Here is a 14,782-nt window from a genome sequence, read left to right as displayed (position 1 = left end):
CCAGCATGCTAACTTCTGTGTGCCCACAGTGTTAGTCCCCTGACTGTAAAACCATAAAGGTCAAAGCAAACTATGCAACATCTATTTATCTTGGACAAACAGGTATCTATTTCTGTCTTCATCTTTTCTAGAAAATATTAGAGTTACCTTCACCAGTCCATCTGGGATATCATGATCCTAAATACTTCAGTCCAGACTCAACTGTTATCTATGTCTTAACAGAAAATATTAAAGATCCCTCAAACAAATCTCTTTAAGCCATGAATCCTTTGAAGGGTAGAAAAATAGATTGAGCCTGGGAGGAAACCCAGTTTGAAGATATTTGAAATAAAGATAAGCTTGGAATTCTCTTTTTAAAAAATAAAAAACAATGTCAGCACAAATCCTAAAAGAAATTTAAGTTTTCTTATCCTTTCAGCCAGATCTCCTCCTGAACTTTTGTTCGATACTCAACATAATCACTGTATAATTCCAAAAATATGTATTACAATTTGTGGTCTTTCCAGGATTTGGGTTTTTAAAAAATTTTTTGCACTCTTGTCTTCTGATGCTCTCTTTGGCCTGAATGTTGAGTATGCCTGATGACTCTTTAAAAGCTAATTAGTGATGGTTATTCCCAGCCTCTTCCTATAAATTTCCTCATATCCTAAGTATTTATCTTCTTTTTGTGGTTGGCTCCATATTAACAATGTCTGCCTTCACAGTCTCCTTTCTACCAGGGTTTTCTAGCCCCTCACACAAAGTGAAAAAAATGCATGCACTCTCTCTCTCTCTCTCTCTCTCTCTCACACACACACACACACACACACCATGCGGAAATGCAGTGGCCTTTAAAACATGACACAAGTATAAGTCAACAGGACAATGAAACCACCACCACACACAACCAAATGAGGAGCAACAGGAATGAGAGGGACTCCTGGGAGACCCCTAAGCCAGAATGCTCAGGGGAATTCAAACAGGACATGCATATGGGGTTGCAAATCTTCCTTTACTGTTTCTGAATATTGAATATTGAAAACTGACATTCTATTTCCTTTCCACACTCCAGACACCTTTGCATACTCTCGGTACACTCGGTACATGGATATTGAATATTCCTTCTTCTCAACACTCTTCCTACTATCTTGTTCCAAGTCATCACAATTCCATGTCTAGCCTATTGCTGTTCTCAGCCAAGTTGCCTTCTGCTTTTCCAGTGAAGCTTTGATATTGACAAATTCCATTCAATGGGTGGAAGTGTGCACTGTTTTAGGAAGGTGATATTGTTTGGCTGTGTCCCCAGACAAATCTCACCTTGAACTGTAATAATCCCTACCTGTCAAGGGTGGGGCCAGGTGGAGATAATTGAATCATGGGGGCAGGTCCCCCATACTATACTTGTGGTAGTTAATAAGTCTCACGAGATCTGATGGTTTTATAAATGGGAGTTCCCCTGCACAAGCTGTCTTGCCTGACACCACGTAAGACATATGTTTGCTTCTCCTTTGCTTTCCGCCATGCTTGTGAGGCAACCCTAGCCATGTGGAACTTTAAGTTCCTTAAACCTCTTTCCTTTATAAATCAGCCAGTCTTGAGTATATCTTTATTAGCATCATGAGAACAGACTAATACAGAAGGACATTTTTACTATTTCAAAGATTCTTTGGAGAAGTCCACAAGGAGTTATTCAACAAAGCAGATAAAAGCAGATAGTGCCAAGTTCTCAATGCACTTTCTTTTAAAACTTTTCATTCTCAGAATAGAGTTGGATTTTCCAGGAATATTCAATTGGGATCGCTTGGACATATATCAGCCTAGTCACTCTGCTTGGAGCCGATCTTTTTTCGGTCATCAGGGGAAATATATTTGTTTGTAGCATGGATAAAATTTCAGAATAAGAACCCATTTGTGGACAGCTATCTCATGAAAGCAATAAATGTTTTTTTCAGTTGTTTATTAACATGACCCTAAACAAAATTTGGCAAAGAAGAACCTAGCCCACTTTAAGACCTGAGGTTTAGTGTGGTTTTACTGCATAATGTTAATGTTCCACAAAACTACCTGGCTCTCAAAGCGATAGAAAATAAGATATGTTAACAAAATAAGCAAACTAACAGCAAACAGAATCAATAATCGTGAATTTAATTATGAAAAGTAAAAATCAAGAAATGAATGAATCAGCTGTCTCAGAATATTCTCAGAAGTGGAGATGTCCAGGTCAATATTGTGACCAGTGTAGCACACCAATATTCATCAAGAAATTACTTTTTAATAATTATAATATATATTATCATCTAAAAGCTGGACATGGGGTTAAACTTGCTATTCTCTAAGGCCCTTCCAGCTATAAGAGTCTATTATTCTGTGATTTCGTGACATCCCTGAGGTAGAGCTGCAAACTTCCCTTGAAGATTTGTTAGCTTAGTAAGATGCTAGATATGTTCCCAAAACTACAATCTGGAGGACTGATACTGGGAGCTACCCAGTCAGGGTTTCACTACAACAACTACAGATAATTAGTTTTATCAAAAGTCTTAAATTTTTTATTAAATGTGCCACTAAATCACAAGCAATCAACAAGTACGGGATCATAGTTAAACTATAAATTTGGCGAAAAACAAGACATTTATTGAAAAACCATTACTTGGCTTGTAAAGCCATTTATATGGCTCTGGTTTGCTAGAAGATGGTGGGAAAGACCTTATAAAAAAGATGGGGAGGGGGGATTTGAAAAGAATCAACTAATTAAAAATGTCCCAGTTCAGACAAAGTCCCTGGAGAGAGCCACTTATGGAATGTGATTTATAAGGTTCTGGGAAAGGTCAAAGATACCAGAACCACTACCTACTCTAATCAGCCTTCCACAGGCCTCAAATTCCCCCATGTCTTATTCTTCTCTGCATCTTTTCCAGATTAGGTACTTAGTGAAACTTTGAAATATTATCAACCATTGCCACCTTAACATAAATTATGTTTGTCAGATTAGCTACTCCCACATTCAGCAAGACTCTGTGAGAGAACAGAAACAGATAAATGATGAAACGGGGCAGAATTTATCTAAGTCTAGAACCTCTAAAGGGTGGGAAGAATGCAGTGCCACAGCGGGTACCCTAAGATTCTAAAATAAAGGGAAGAAAAAGGACAAGTTTAGGAGTAGAGAGAAAGAGAAGGAAACAACGATTTGACAGGTATCCACTATGTGCTGGGCATGCTTCTAGATACTTTACGTTTATTTTCTCATTTTATCCTTAGAAGAGCCTACTTGTTAGAGATTATTGATCCCATTCCTCGTTGATGAAACCATACACTTGAAGGGGATAACAAATTTGTTAAAGATTGCAGAGCTAATAAATGGTAGAATCTGGATACAAACCCGTATCTCCATGACTCCAGAGCCTGGCCGTATTCCTCTCTATTCCAATGCTTTCTTGAATCCAGAGGCCTTATAAGCTCTGTGCTCCCAGAGGGTCCAGCACAGCATTTCACCACTTACTGTGAAAGCCCTTGAGGAAAAGAGGAATGGAAACACCAAAAGCCAAATTTGCCTCTTTCACAATTTTGCTTTAAACCAATGGTATTCAAATTTCACTTTTAACCATGGAAACTTGTCTTCAAAATAACCTTAAGCACAAACTTAATCCGCCCACCATGGAAGGCCCAAAGCATATTCACGAACCATATGGGTACCATGTAAAAGTCTCAAAACGACTGCAGAAAAGATGTGAACAAGCATTCCACAGATAAGAACATACAAATGGCCAGCAAGCATAAGAAAGGTTGCTTAAAATCATTAGTCATTAGGGAAATGCATACTAAAACATCAATGTAATACCACTACATACTGACTTGAATAGCTAAAATTAAGATACTAGGTAAACGAGGATGTTGAACAACTGAAACTCTTACATATGGCTAATGGGAGTGCAAAACGGTATGGTCATCTTGGAAAACAGTTTGACATTTTCTTATAAAGTTAAAACATATCATTGCAATATGACCCAGCAATTTCACTCGTAAGTATTTTTGCCCAAGAGAAATAAAAATATGTACACATCAAGGCTTGTACATGGAAGTTTTTAGCAGCTTTAAAATTAAAAACAGCCCAAATGTCCATGAACATGAATGGATAAACAAATTGTGGTATTCCATCCAATGAAATACTAATCAGCAGTTAAAAGGAAAGAATGACTAATATGCCCAACTATGTTGATGAATCTCAAAAATGTTATGCTGAGTGATAAAAGTCAGACACAAAAGAGTACATACTGTGTGAGTCCATATATATGGAACTCTAGAAAAGGCAAATCTAGTCTACAGTGTTGAAAGCAGATCAGTGGCTGTCTAAGGCTGGGGGTGTGGGATGAGGAAGGACTGTGAAGGGGTACAATGTTTTCGGGTGATGATGGTATTATATATCTTGATTGTAGTGATGGCTATTTGGGTGTCAAAGTTTGTCAAAACTCAAAGAACTGAATACATAAAATGTGTGCAATTTAACTTCAATAAAGTTGGTTTAAAAATATATATTATTCCAAATACCAAGGAGTTGTTGAGGCAGACCTGAATCCCATTATATAATCACTCAGGTAACATTTTGGACCTTTCTCCTCATTCAACTATTTGTATTTCCTCCAGTCTCTAACTTAGCTCTGCTCTCCTCTACAGACCCATGAAGAATGGCAACCAAATCTGTCCTGTAAACTTTCAGCCGACTTCATTATGAAAATACCATAGGACCAAAGCCAGAGCTAATAAGCATCTTAGACCACTTGGAAGAAGAAAGGATATTTTTTTGGCTCTCGATAATTGAACTTCACTTCAAATCAGAATCTAAGCTATTATTTTCTCTGTACTTCATCCAAATCCTGAAATTCCTGAAATTCTTCCACAGTTATTGTCTACCTGATGCCAAAATGTCCTGATGAAAAGGGAAACATTCAGCCAGTTGTGTGAATGCTTTGTTCTGAAATCTAAAAGCTCAGCTATTTGGCAGGATAGCAGAACAGCTGAACAGTCAACATATTTTTACTGTGGATTGAGGAGCTTTAGGATTGTGTAGATAGGGTCTTCTGCAAAAATAAAAATGCAAAGGCCCAGTGTCCCTCATTAGTGACCAAGTAAAATCCAGAGCATTAAAATCATAGAAGTTTAAAGCATAAAGGAACCCTGCCCAACTCTCTTTGTTTATAGATAAAGAAATTGAGGTAACTCCTATTCATTCTTTAGAACCTAGATCAAATGCCGTTACCTATGGGGAGCCTTTCTCCACCTATCCAGCTTATTCTCTACTCTGGCTCTCATAGCAGACAACCAACAACCTATTCTAATACTTACCCCATCATATGAAATGTATTTGTTTGTACATCTGTCTCCTCCTCTAATGTTGTAAACTACCTAAGTACAGGACCATCAGCTCTATACACCCAAATTCTAGTACATAGAGGGTACTCAAAGAGTGATTGTTGGATAGACTTGTGCTAAGTATCTTAATACATTTACACTCCAAATACATTCTTTCTCCATACCCATGTTGAAATGGTGATAGTGAAATTCAAAAGAGATTCTTGACTTATTCACAATTAGTACTCCACACTAAAAACTAAGAATCTTAGGATTTCATGTTCTTTGGACAAAGAGAACAGTAATAATGTGATCGGTAATAAGACAGCACAGTTTCTGGCATGTAAAAGGAGCACTATAATATAAGGAAATAAAAAGACAATGACAAATTTTTGCTGTATTAGTATCAATATAAACATATAGCAATATTTGAGTGCTTACTATATATGAGACCCTATTCTAAGAATTGTATGTATTTAACTCTTTTAACTAATTGAAAAAGCATCTTTATGCTTATCCTTAAAACTAAATGAAACCTGATCTTACATTTTGTGGCTAATCTCCGTGTCCCCTCCAGCTGTGACTAAATAGAAAACCAAACAAAAATTTTAAATGGAAATTGTCAAACTTTCCCTAACAATCTTTATTTTCAAATTTCTTGCCCATAGCCTATCATGACTTTTCATGTTTAAAACTCAGATCTGCTCTAAAAACTGAAAATATTCTTTAGACGTCAAATTGTTCTTCCGTAGTGACATGTTGATCAAAAGTTTAAGGAGCTAAAAGCACACGGATTACATTTCTTTCAGTGAAAACATGCACTTTAAAATCTAGAAGAATATTTTCCATTTTTGTGTTGTCTGTCACCATGGAGCTAAAGAAGATTCGGTAGATAAGGCAGAGTATGAACCTGACGTGATAAAAACCAATCCAGAAGACTGGAATGGAAATTTTCATGAAAATGAAAAATTTAAAAAAAGGAATCGGTTGATTTTTTTTTCCATGAAAGCCTTAAATTCAGTTGCATGTGTTCACTCATAACCCCTTTCGCAAGCAAAATAAATAGTTTATTTCTTTTTTGATTTAAAAAGAAAGAGTTTCAAGCATTTTGAAAGTACCATCTAGCTATCTTTATTAGCTAAGTATTTTCATCCCTAAAGGAAAAATTGTCTTGTTTTTCTCTGAATCGTTCAGGGCACTAGAACAAAATGATCTTGTAAACAATAAAAATTCAAAAATGAATGCTGAATTGATGAATCAATGAATTTAAATGGCCTTGCTTCTTTTTTCAAGTCACTCTTCTGCATCTACAGTAAGTACTGAAATGACTATTCTGTGCAAATCAACAACTACCAAATTTCTCACCCTAAGTCACTAAGGCTCTTTCAGACCACTCATAGTCACGGGGAAGTGCTTCAGAGTGCCCTTTTCTTCTCCCTCCAGGTCCTACCCAGTCCTTCACCCCTCAGAGCTCTGGTTACTCCTCTTGAAAGTGGTCTTTATTTCCAGCACAGGAAGACCACCCTGGAGAACCATCATCTCAGTACACAGCATAATTTCATTTCCATTTTGTAGTACAACAGAACTGCCCTTTCTCTGAATGATGCTGAGAAGAAAACTGAGATAATTTCGGCGGGAGTTTAGAATTTTGAAAAGTTCATGGCTTTCCCAATTGGTTATAAGTTTTCAAACTCATGAAGAAATGCGGGATTTAAGTGAAACCTCATATAAATGCTCTCACATCAGGGGGAACAATAATTACATAATTTTACTACCATTTTGTGGAAAACGAGGGAAGACTATAATGCAGAGTAAGAAAAAAAATACATGTGTTTGTATCAGTTAGATGCATAGTTAGGACAAAAACTAACTATGCCCCTTAGTAGTAATGTGACTTTGGATGCTTCCCAAAGCCCTGATTTCTTGCATGTAAGATGAACAGTATGGAGCCACTGTGAGGATCAAATGAGAGTAAATATTAAAAGGGACACTTAATGGACATTTGCTGTTAACACACCACATGTATAACTTAGGATGCAAAGGCAGTGACCATTGAAACTGTAGATCTTAAATACTTTTGACACCTCTTGCAGCGTTTTGGAAAGATGTCCCAGAAAACCATTTTGTTTTCCTTGGGACTATGTTCCTGTCACATCTGCAGTCAAGACCATAGCTAATTTGCAGGGCCTCTTAGTTGGGTGACATGGAAGGACAGCATAGAAGTGCAACATAGATTGATTTTAGGACAGAAAACAACTATAATACAGAGAAATAATTCATCTCTTTTACAGCAAAGTCCAGAATAGGGACACTACATTTATGGCTGTGTGTGTGTGTGTGTGTGCATGTGTGTGTGTGTAAGAGAAACAGAGACTTTTCCCCTATTCGACATCTCCCTCAAACTCTACTGGCCCAGAAAAAGGGAAGCTATGACCAAAGCACTGTAAGAAACCACGTAAGTTTGTTCTTAACTTTCAACCTTGAAAGTACCCAAGTCCTGGAATTTTCAGAGCAATTAAAGAAAGGGCTTTCAAGGATAATCTTTGCTTTACATTCTGATTTTAGAACCTAATCCCTGAAGGAAAATTAGGCCCCATTTTCTACTAAAAATATGCTTTCCAGTAGTAAAGTACCAACATTTGAAATTCACATGGCAGTTCTAGTTTTTTTCCTAATTTGGTCTTTGTTTTAAAAGTATAGTTTACTTTATTTGAAGACCAAAATTACATTTTTTAAATTGAAATATAATAATATTCCTTTAGCCTTCTCCTTTTCAGCTGATTTTAAGCTGTCAAAGTCCTAATGGTTAACTATCAGTACCACAAAATAATTTTTATTACCTATTTATTAAACTATGAAATTATTACAAATTGTTTTAGTTCATCTACTCTGGTTTTTGGTGTATCATCACTTCTCTGGTCTATAATATCAGTCCCTGGGCCACCTAAAGTCACCTTCCTTTCCATGTTGGAGATGGCCATCTTGTTTGTGTGTGATTTTGTAGGACTGATCTATGTCTCCTTATGGACTCCTATTATGAAATGCAAGGAGGACTTTAAACCAGACAGCAGCTTTTAATGTTACCTTTTTATAATAGTAGAAGCTCATAAAGTGACTATGATTTTAATATTATACACTCTCTACAAGAATATCTTCATCCACTCACTTCTTCAGAAACCTGCTTTTATTAAGGTGATTTGAATTACAACCAGTATACACAAAAGGTACCTTAATCAGTTTCTCAACACCCAGAAATTCAACATAATCAGATAAAATAACATCTTGACTTTGTTATGACATGTTCCAGATTTAAAACACCATTATATAAAATCATACACTCAATCAATTTTCAAGCACCTAGGAAAATTGTTTTCCTGAATAAAAATCACCTTAGAGAAATATAAAATTCAGGGCAATTCTAAATACACTGCCACTGTGTTGTCTTTGGTGCTTTTTTATATAACCTGAAGAGAAAATCATCGAAAGGCAGAGATTTGGTGGCAAAGTATATGCACTCTGATGTTTGCAGAGAGAGAGAGAGAGAGAATGTTATGTCACTTTTATTCCCTGCTTTCCGAAGCAGCCCTATAACACAATTCCAGACAACTTCTCCAGGCTGGCTTAACATTCTCCCTGGGTGACTTTCATAGAAATCCACTATGAACCTGGGACAACATCAGTCCCTACAGAAATACACACGGAAAGGAACAGTCATCCCATACCACCTAAAGGAGGGAAAGTCAATCTGCAACCTAAACCAAGTGGCAATCAATGGCAAGTAAAAAAGAAAGAGGGCTGTAATTCTGACTCCTTGTATTAGACAGAGGATACAGTACTTTGCTTTTCACAACCAAACTTCCTGAGTTAGTTTATAATGACAATGACCTATCCCTCAACATGCATCAATCTTTTATGCCTGCGATATCTCTATCCAGCTACTCTACAAATTCTGCGTCTTGAAACAGAAAACCAAATACCACATGTTCTCATTTATAAGTTGGGTACATGTGGTCATAAAAATGAAAACAGTAGTCAATGGGAAGACAAGAGTAAGGAGGGAGGATGAGGAGTAAAGATGGAAAAAACTACCTAATTGGTACTATGCTCATTAGCTGGGTGATGTGTTCCAAACCTTAGCGTCATGCAATATGCCCATGTAACAAACCTGCACATGTGCCAACTGTTCTAAAATAAAAGTTGGAAACAAAATACTACCCCCCTCCACACACACACACACACACACACACACACACACACAAAACCCACGTCTTAGGTACTAATCACCTACAAGTCATTCAAAGAAAGATTCTTCCCCTCCCACAACCTCATTTCTCTATGGCCAACCATCTCCTTTTTCTAGAAAACCTCTGCTTGCTCAGTTCCTGAGCATTCTGCCATGCTGATTTTACTTCTTGAACTGCTCCTCCTCTTTCTCACTTTCCTCTCCCAAGCCCCAATAATTCACTGCTCCCTGAGCAGCTGTTCTTTGCCTTCCTCTCCAGTCCTACTCACCTTTGGCTATTTCAGTTGTGCTTAAGATTTTCAGGACCTGTATCTATGTGAGTGGCTCCCAAATCGCTGTCTATGGTGCCAGCTTCTCAAAAAATTTCCATACTGATTTTCCAAATACTTTCTGGATATCATGTCAGCACCTCCAACTCAAAATGCACAACACAGTAAATCCTGGAAAGGATCTTTATTATATTCACTTCTACTCTCTCAATTACACAGACTCAACTCTCTCCTTCATTCTTTAATATTCGACTAGTTGCAAAATCCTGTCAATTTCAACTCCTCAGTATTTCTGGCTTCTATGTCTTCATTTCACCTGCCGTTGCCCCAGTTCAGGCACTTGTCTCGCCTAGAACACTGCCTTTATTTTACTCTTTTCCTCAATCCATGTTACAGAGTGGGAAAAAATTACAAGCAACATGATGATAGAGACTGGGTTTTTATCATTGTCCACCCAGTGCCTCGCATGCTCCATCCCAAAGATTAAATTATTTTTTAATTTGTATAAACACAGTTCTGATTATGTCTTTTCCTGTTTCAACATTCCTCTGGTCCTCAGTATTTTCCTGATTAAAGAAATAAATTTTTGGTGCCTACAGGGAGCCTGACTCATGCTAATAAATTCACAAGACATTTACTGGTAAACCAGACTATGGCTTTGTGAATTTCTTGTAGAAATTATGCCTGATTTAAGAACCAAGACCACATTGGTGGGCTACCAGGAGAGAGGATATATATTAAGCGACTCAGTGAATAGAGAGTTATCAGCCTTGTTAGTAGTTGTCTGTGTGCTAGGTTACTTCTCTTACTAGACTGAACTCTCTCTTTGAGCGTTTTATTCCTGGTATCTCCCTTATGCACTGAAGTGCCCATCACAAAATCAGCGCTTAGTAGAGAACTGTTAGATGAAGCAGTGAATGATTCTAAACCAAGGGGATCAAATCATCAGAGGAATATTTACATCAATCTGGACCAACAGGATGGATTGCTCTCCTTCAAACCAGGAATATTTCTGCCTGTTAAAAGACTATCCTCTGTCCTGGGCATCTGTGAAAACTGTGATGAATTTTTACTCCTTCCTCTTCTCCACACAGATCCCTGTTTTATGCTCTTCATAGCTCTATCTCATTGTCAAGGTAAAATCCAAATGGATAGATAATCCTTCATGGATTTGTTTTACAAGTTATTTTTCAGGTGGTATCCTGGTGTCTATTTGGACCACCTTGCTAAATTTGAGAAATACCAAAATCAATTTAAATAAACATGCTTTGAGGGGTGGCTTTTTTTTCTCGTTTCAAGAATAAAAATGTTCTGGCCTTGTTTTTTTAAACGAAGTACTTTTTTGGGTAAACAATGACCATGTGAATGGAAAGAGATTTCAGGGAGGTCCTGGTGACCTAAGGTAAGGGAGGGAAGCTTGAGTTTGACCCATGTTTGGACCCATGTTTGGTCACTAATGGATTATGGGAAATGTAAGTTGAGGGACAGGTTTTTGGGGGGAAGATGGTAGTTTGAGTTTTGACATCAGGAATGTGTGGTATTTATTAGACATAGGTGGATAGAGCCAGAGGCATTGGTGCTCATGAGAGAAGTCCAGGCTACAGCTGAATGACTAGGATCTGGAGACGGAGAGGCAGCACAGCAGGCAGGTAGGTGCATTAACTCTGGAGCCAAATTGCCAGGTTCAAATCCCAATTCTGCTGCTAAATAGCTGTATAACCAGGTCAATGTTCTTAACCTCTCTATACTTCCATTTCTTTACCTCTAAAACTCGCTTTAAAATCCTTATTACGGCCAGGCACAGTAGCTCACACCTGTAATCTCAGCACTTTGGGAGGACAAGGCAGGTGGATCAGTTGAGGTCAGGAGTTCGAGACCAGCCTGGTCAACATGATGAAACCCCATCTCTACTAAAAATACAAAAATTAGCCAGGTGTGGTGACATGTGCCTGTAACTCGGGAGACTGGGGCAGGAGAATTGTTTGAACCTGGGAGGCAGAGGTTGCAGTGAGCCGAGATCATGCCACTGCACTCCAGCCTGTGAGACAGAGCAAAAATCCATCTCAGAAAAGAAGAAAATAATAAATAAAAAATCCCTATCTCTTAGCTTGTCATGAGAATTAAATGTCATGAGAACAGTGCCTGGCACATAGTAAACACTAGATGGTCATTTGTTATAATTATTTACTTAATAGTTGAAGGTTTGAGGGTGGATGAGATCACCCAAAGAGAAAATGCAAAATAAGAAGTAAAGAACATAATGAGAGAGACCTCTGCAGAATGCCAGCTCAAACTAGATACTTAGACATAAAATAATACTATAAGGTTCTCAGTCTCAAGAAGTTTATAATCCTATGGGAAAGACAGCATAACTTCTGCTGTAATCAATGCTTGAGGACAACGGGAGAGGAGAATTAAAAAGGAGAAGATTTTGAGAAACAAACAGAATCTCTATTCAGGCAACATGTCCTGGCAGAAGTACTGAATGGAAAAGGAAGATAGAAATGAGGGAGAAATTATTCCTTCCATATCAAGGCTAAGCTTATAAAAATAATGATTGGTGATGTGCCCGTTGGTTTCTGCATTACCTGAAACCTCAATCTAGAGCTGAACCTCCAGCGTTTGCCTTCAGGGGTCATCAGTCCTGGGTGCTCTCTGCACTGGGGGAGGAAGGTTGTATGTGAACCACTCGGGTGCTGGAGCTGAGCAGAAATGTATGCAAAAATCAAAAACAAACCCAAAAGCCAAAAGCCAGTACACTTCATACGGAGCAATTGCGTTCAACCCTGTTTGACAATTTCCCGCCTCCTATTTATAACTTCTTCCCCTTTATTAAAGTTTCCAGTGATGTCACCTTGCACTGCTTTGGGCAAATGTGTTTACTCTTGCCTGCTCAGATTCAACCCACCACAAAGCGCGGTAAGTGCCAGGGTTTGACCAGGAAAAAGAGAAGCCAATTGCCAACAAGGTTCACAGGACTGGTAAATAGAGGCAGCACCAATGACTCAATGCAACTCGGGACAGCTCAAAGGAAAAGACTGTCTGGGTCTTTTGTCTTCACCAAGACTTGCAAGAGGCCTCCATGGCCATGTCCACCACAGGGTGTAAATCCCCATGGTGGGCATGACCATGGAGGAGACCTGAGTTTTGCTCTTGTTGCCCAGGCTTGGCTGACTGCAACCTCTGCCTCCCAGGTTCAAGTGATTCTCCTGCCTCAGCCTCCTGAGTAGCTGGGATTACAGGTGCCCACTGCCACACTCAGCTAATTTTTGTATTTTTAGTAGAGATGGGGTTTCACCACATTGGCCAGGCTGGTCTCGAACCTCTGACCTCAGATGATTCACCCGCCTTGGCCTCCCAAAGTGCTGGGATTACAGCAGTAAGCCATCACACTTGGCCTCCCTCTATGACTTTGATCAAATCACTTAACTGCATGAGTTTTAATTTCCCTGTCACTAAACAGAGAGGTCAGGTTAGATGATTCAGAAGGTGTCTTCCAACATTTAGCGTCTCTTAAATATGGTCATATCCTGTATTATTCTGGTGGGTGAGATTATGCTGAAGTAACAAAAAACCCAATTTTTCCACCTTTCACTGTAATCTAGATTTATTATTGTTTCATGCAAAGCCAGCTGTAGGTTTGGGTACCCATCGAGAGCCATTGCTTTTCATGCAGTAACTCACTGTTCCAGGCTGACACAGGCTCCACCCATTACCTATACCTTCTGGAACACATGTTCTTTCTGGTGACATGCAGGTGAAGAGAGTGACTCGGGAATCCTGTGTGGACTTTTCACTGACTCAACTCAGAGGTGACATATATCACTTGTACTCTGTTTACAGAGAATGAATCACATGGCCCTGCCCAGCCCCTGTCGATAAGAGAGGAGGAGTGGGAGAGGGGTTAAGAAGTGGAACCTTCCGTGTTCTCAGAAGAGGAGGAGAACTGAATATTGGTGAATACTGGTAATGTCTAGACACAGCCTCTATCAAACACAGATACTTATAATTTTTACAGCTGCGTTATAAGCAGTTCTGACAATGTTTTGAAGACAGTAGAGAAGATATTACTACCTCTATTTGGGGAAATGTACCAGAAAGGTTGAGCAACATTTGCAATGTCACAGAGCTGCCTAATGTCTGAGATGGGACTAGATTCTGTGTCCCCATGCTGTCAGCTTCCTAGTGATTAAAAGAATACCAGATTTTATCTCAGAAGACCTGCATTTGAATCCTGATCTTTTATTTCACTGACCAGCAATTGACTTCCTTGAGGCTCAACTTTCTTTTTTTTAATCACTCCTATTTTATTTTATTGTATTATTTATTATTTTCTTATTTTTCCATACGTTATTGGGGAACAGGTGGTGTTTGGTTACATGAGTAAGCTCTTTAGTGGTGATTTGTGAGATTAGGGTCTCGTCACCCTAGCAGTAGACACTGCACCTTATTTGTAGTCTTTTATCCCTCGCCCTCCTCCCATCTTCCCCTCAAATCCTTGAGGAGCCTCAACTTTCTTACCTGGATTAAGAGTATTGTAGATCTATCTCACAGTTTCCTTGGGAAGATTAAATCAGATAATCAAAGGGAAAGTGTCTGTCATGGAGCAAAAAAATATATATATATGTGTGTGTGTATATATATGTGTGTGTGTATATATATACACACACACGCGCGCACACACACACACATATATATATGTGTATATATATAATGCTACTCCATAAAGTGCTGGGAAAAATATACCATCCCCAGAAAGGTGTTACATTTTCCCTAGCACCTAGAGAAGTGCCTAGAACAAAGGAGAAGCTCAAAGCACAGGGTTGCAAAGGTGTGTGTGCATGTAAAAAGTGCTGAATAAGTATCATGCACTGTGGTTACTATCCTTTTTGTTCCTTTTGGGTAATGGTAGGATGAAAGAGAGGAAGAAAGGGAGAGAGGCTAGATA

The sequence above is a fragment of the Theropithecus gelada genome, chromosome 12 (genome assembly GCF_003255815.1).
Source record: "Theropithecus gelada isolate Dixy chromosome 12, Tgel_1.0, whole genome shotgun sequence".
Lineage (NCBI taxonomy): Eukaryota > Metazoa > Chordata > Mammalia > Primates > Cercopithecidae > Theropithecus > Theropithecus gelada.
This window is presented reverse-complemented; position numbering follows the sequence as displayed.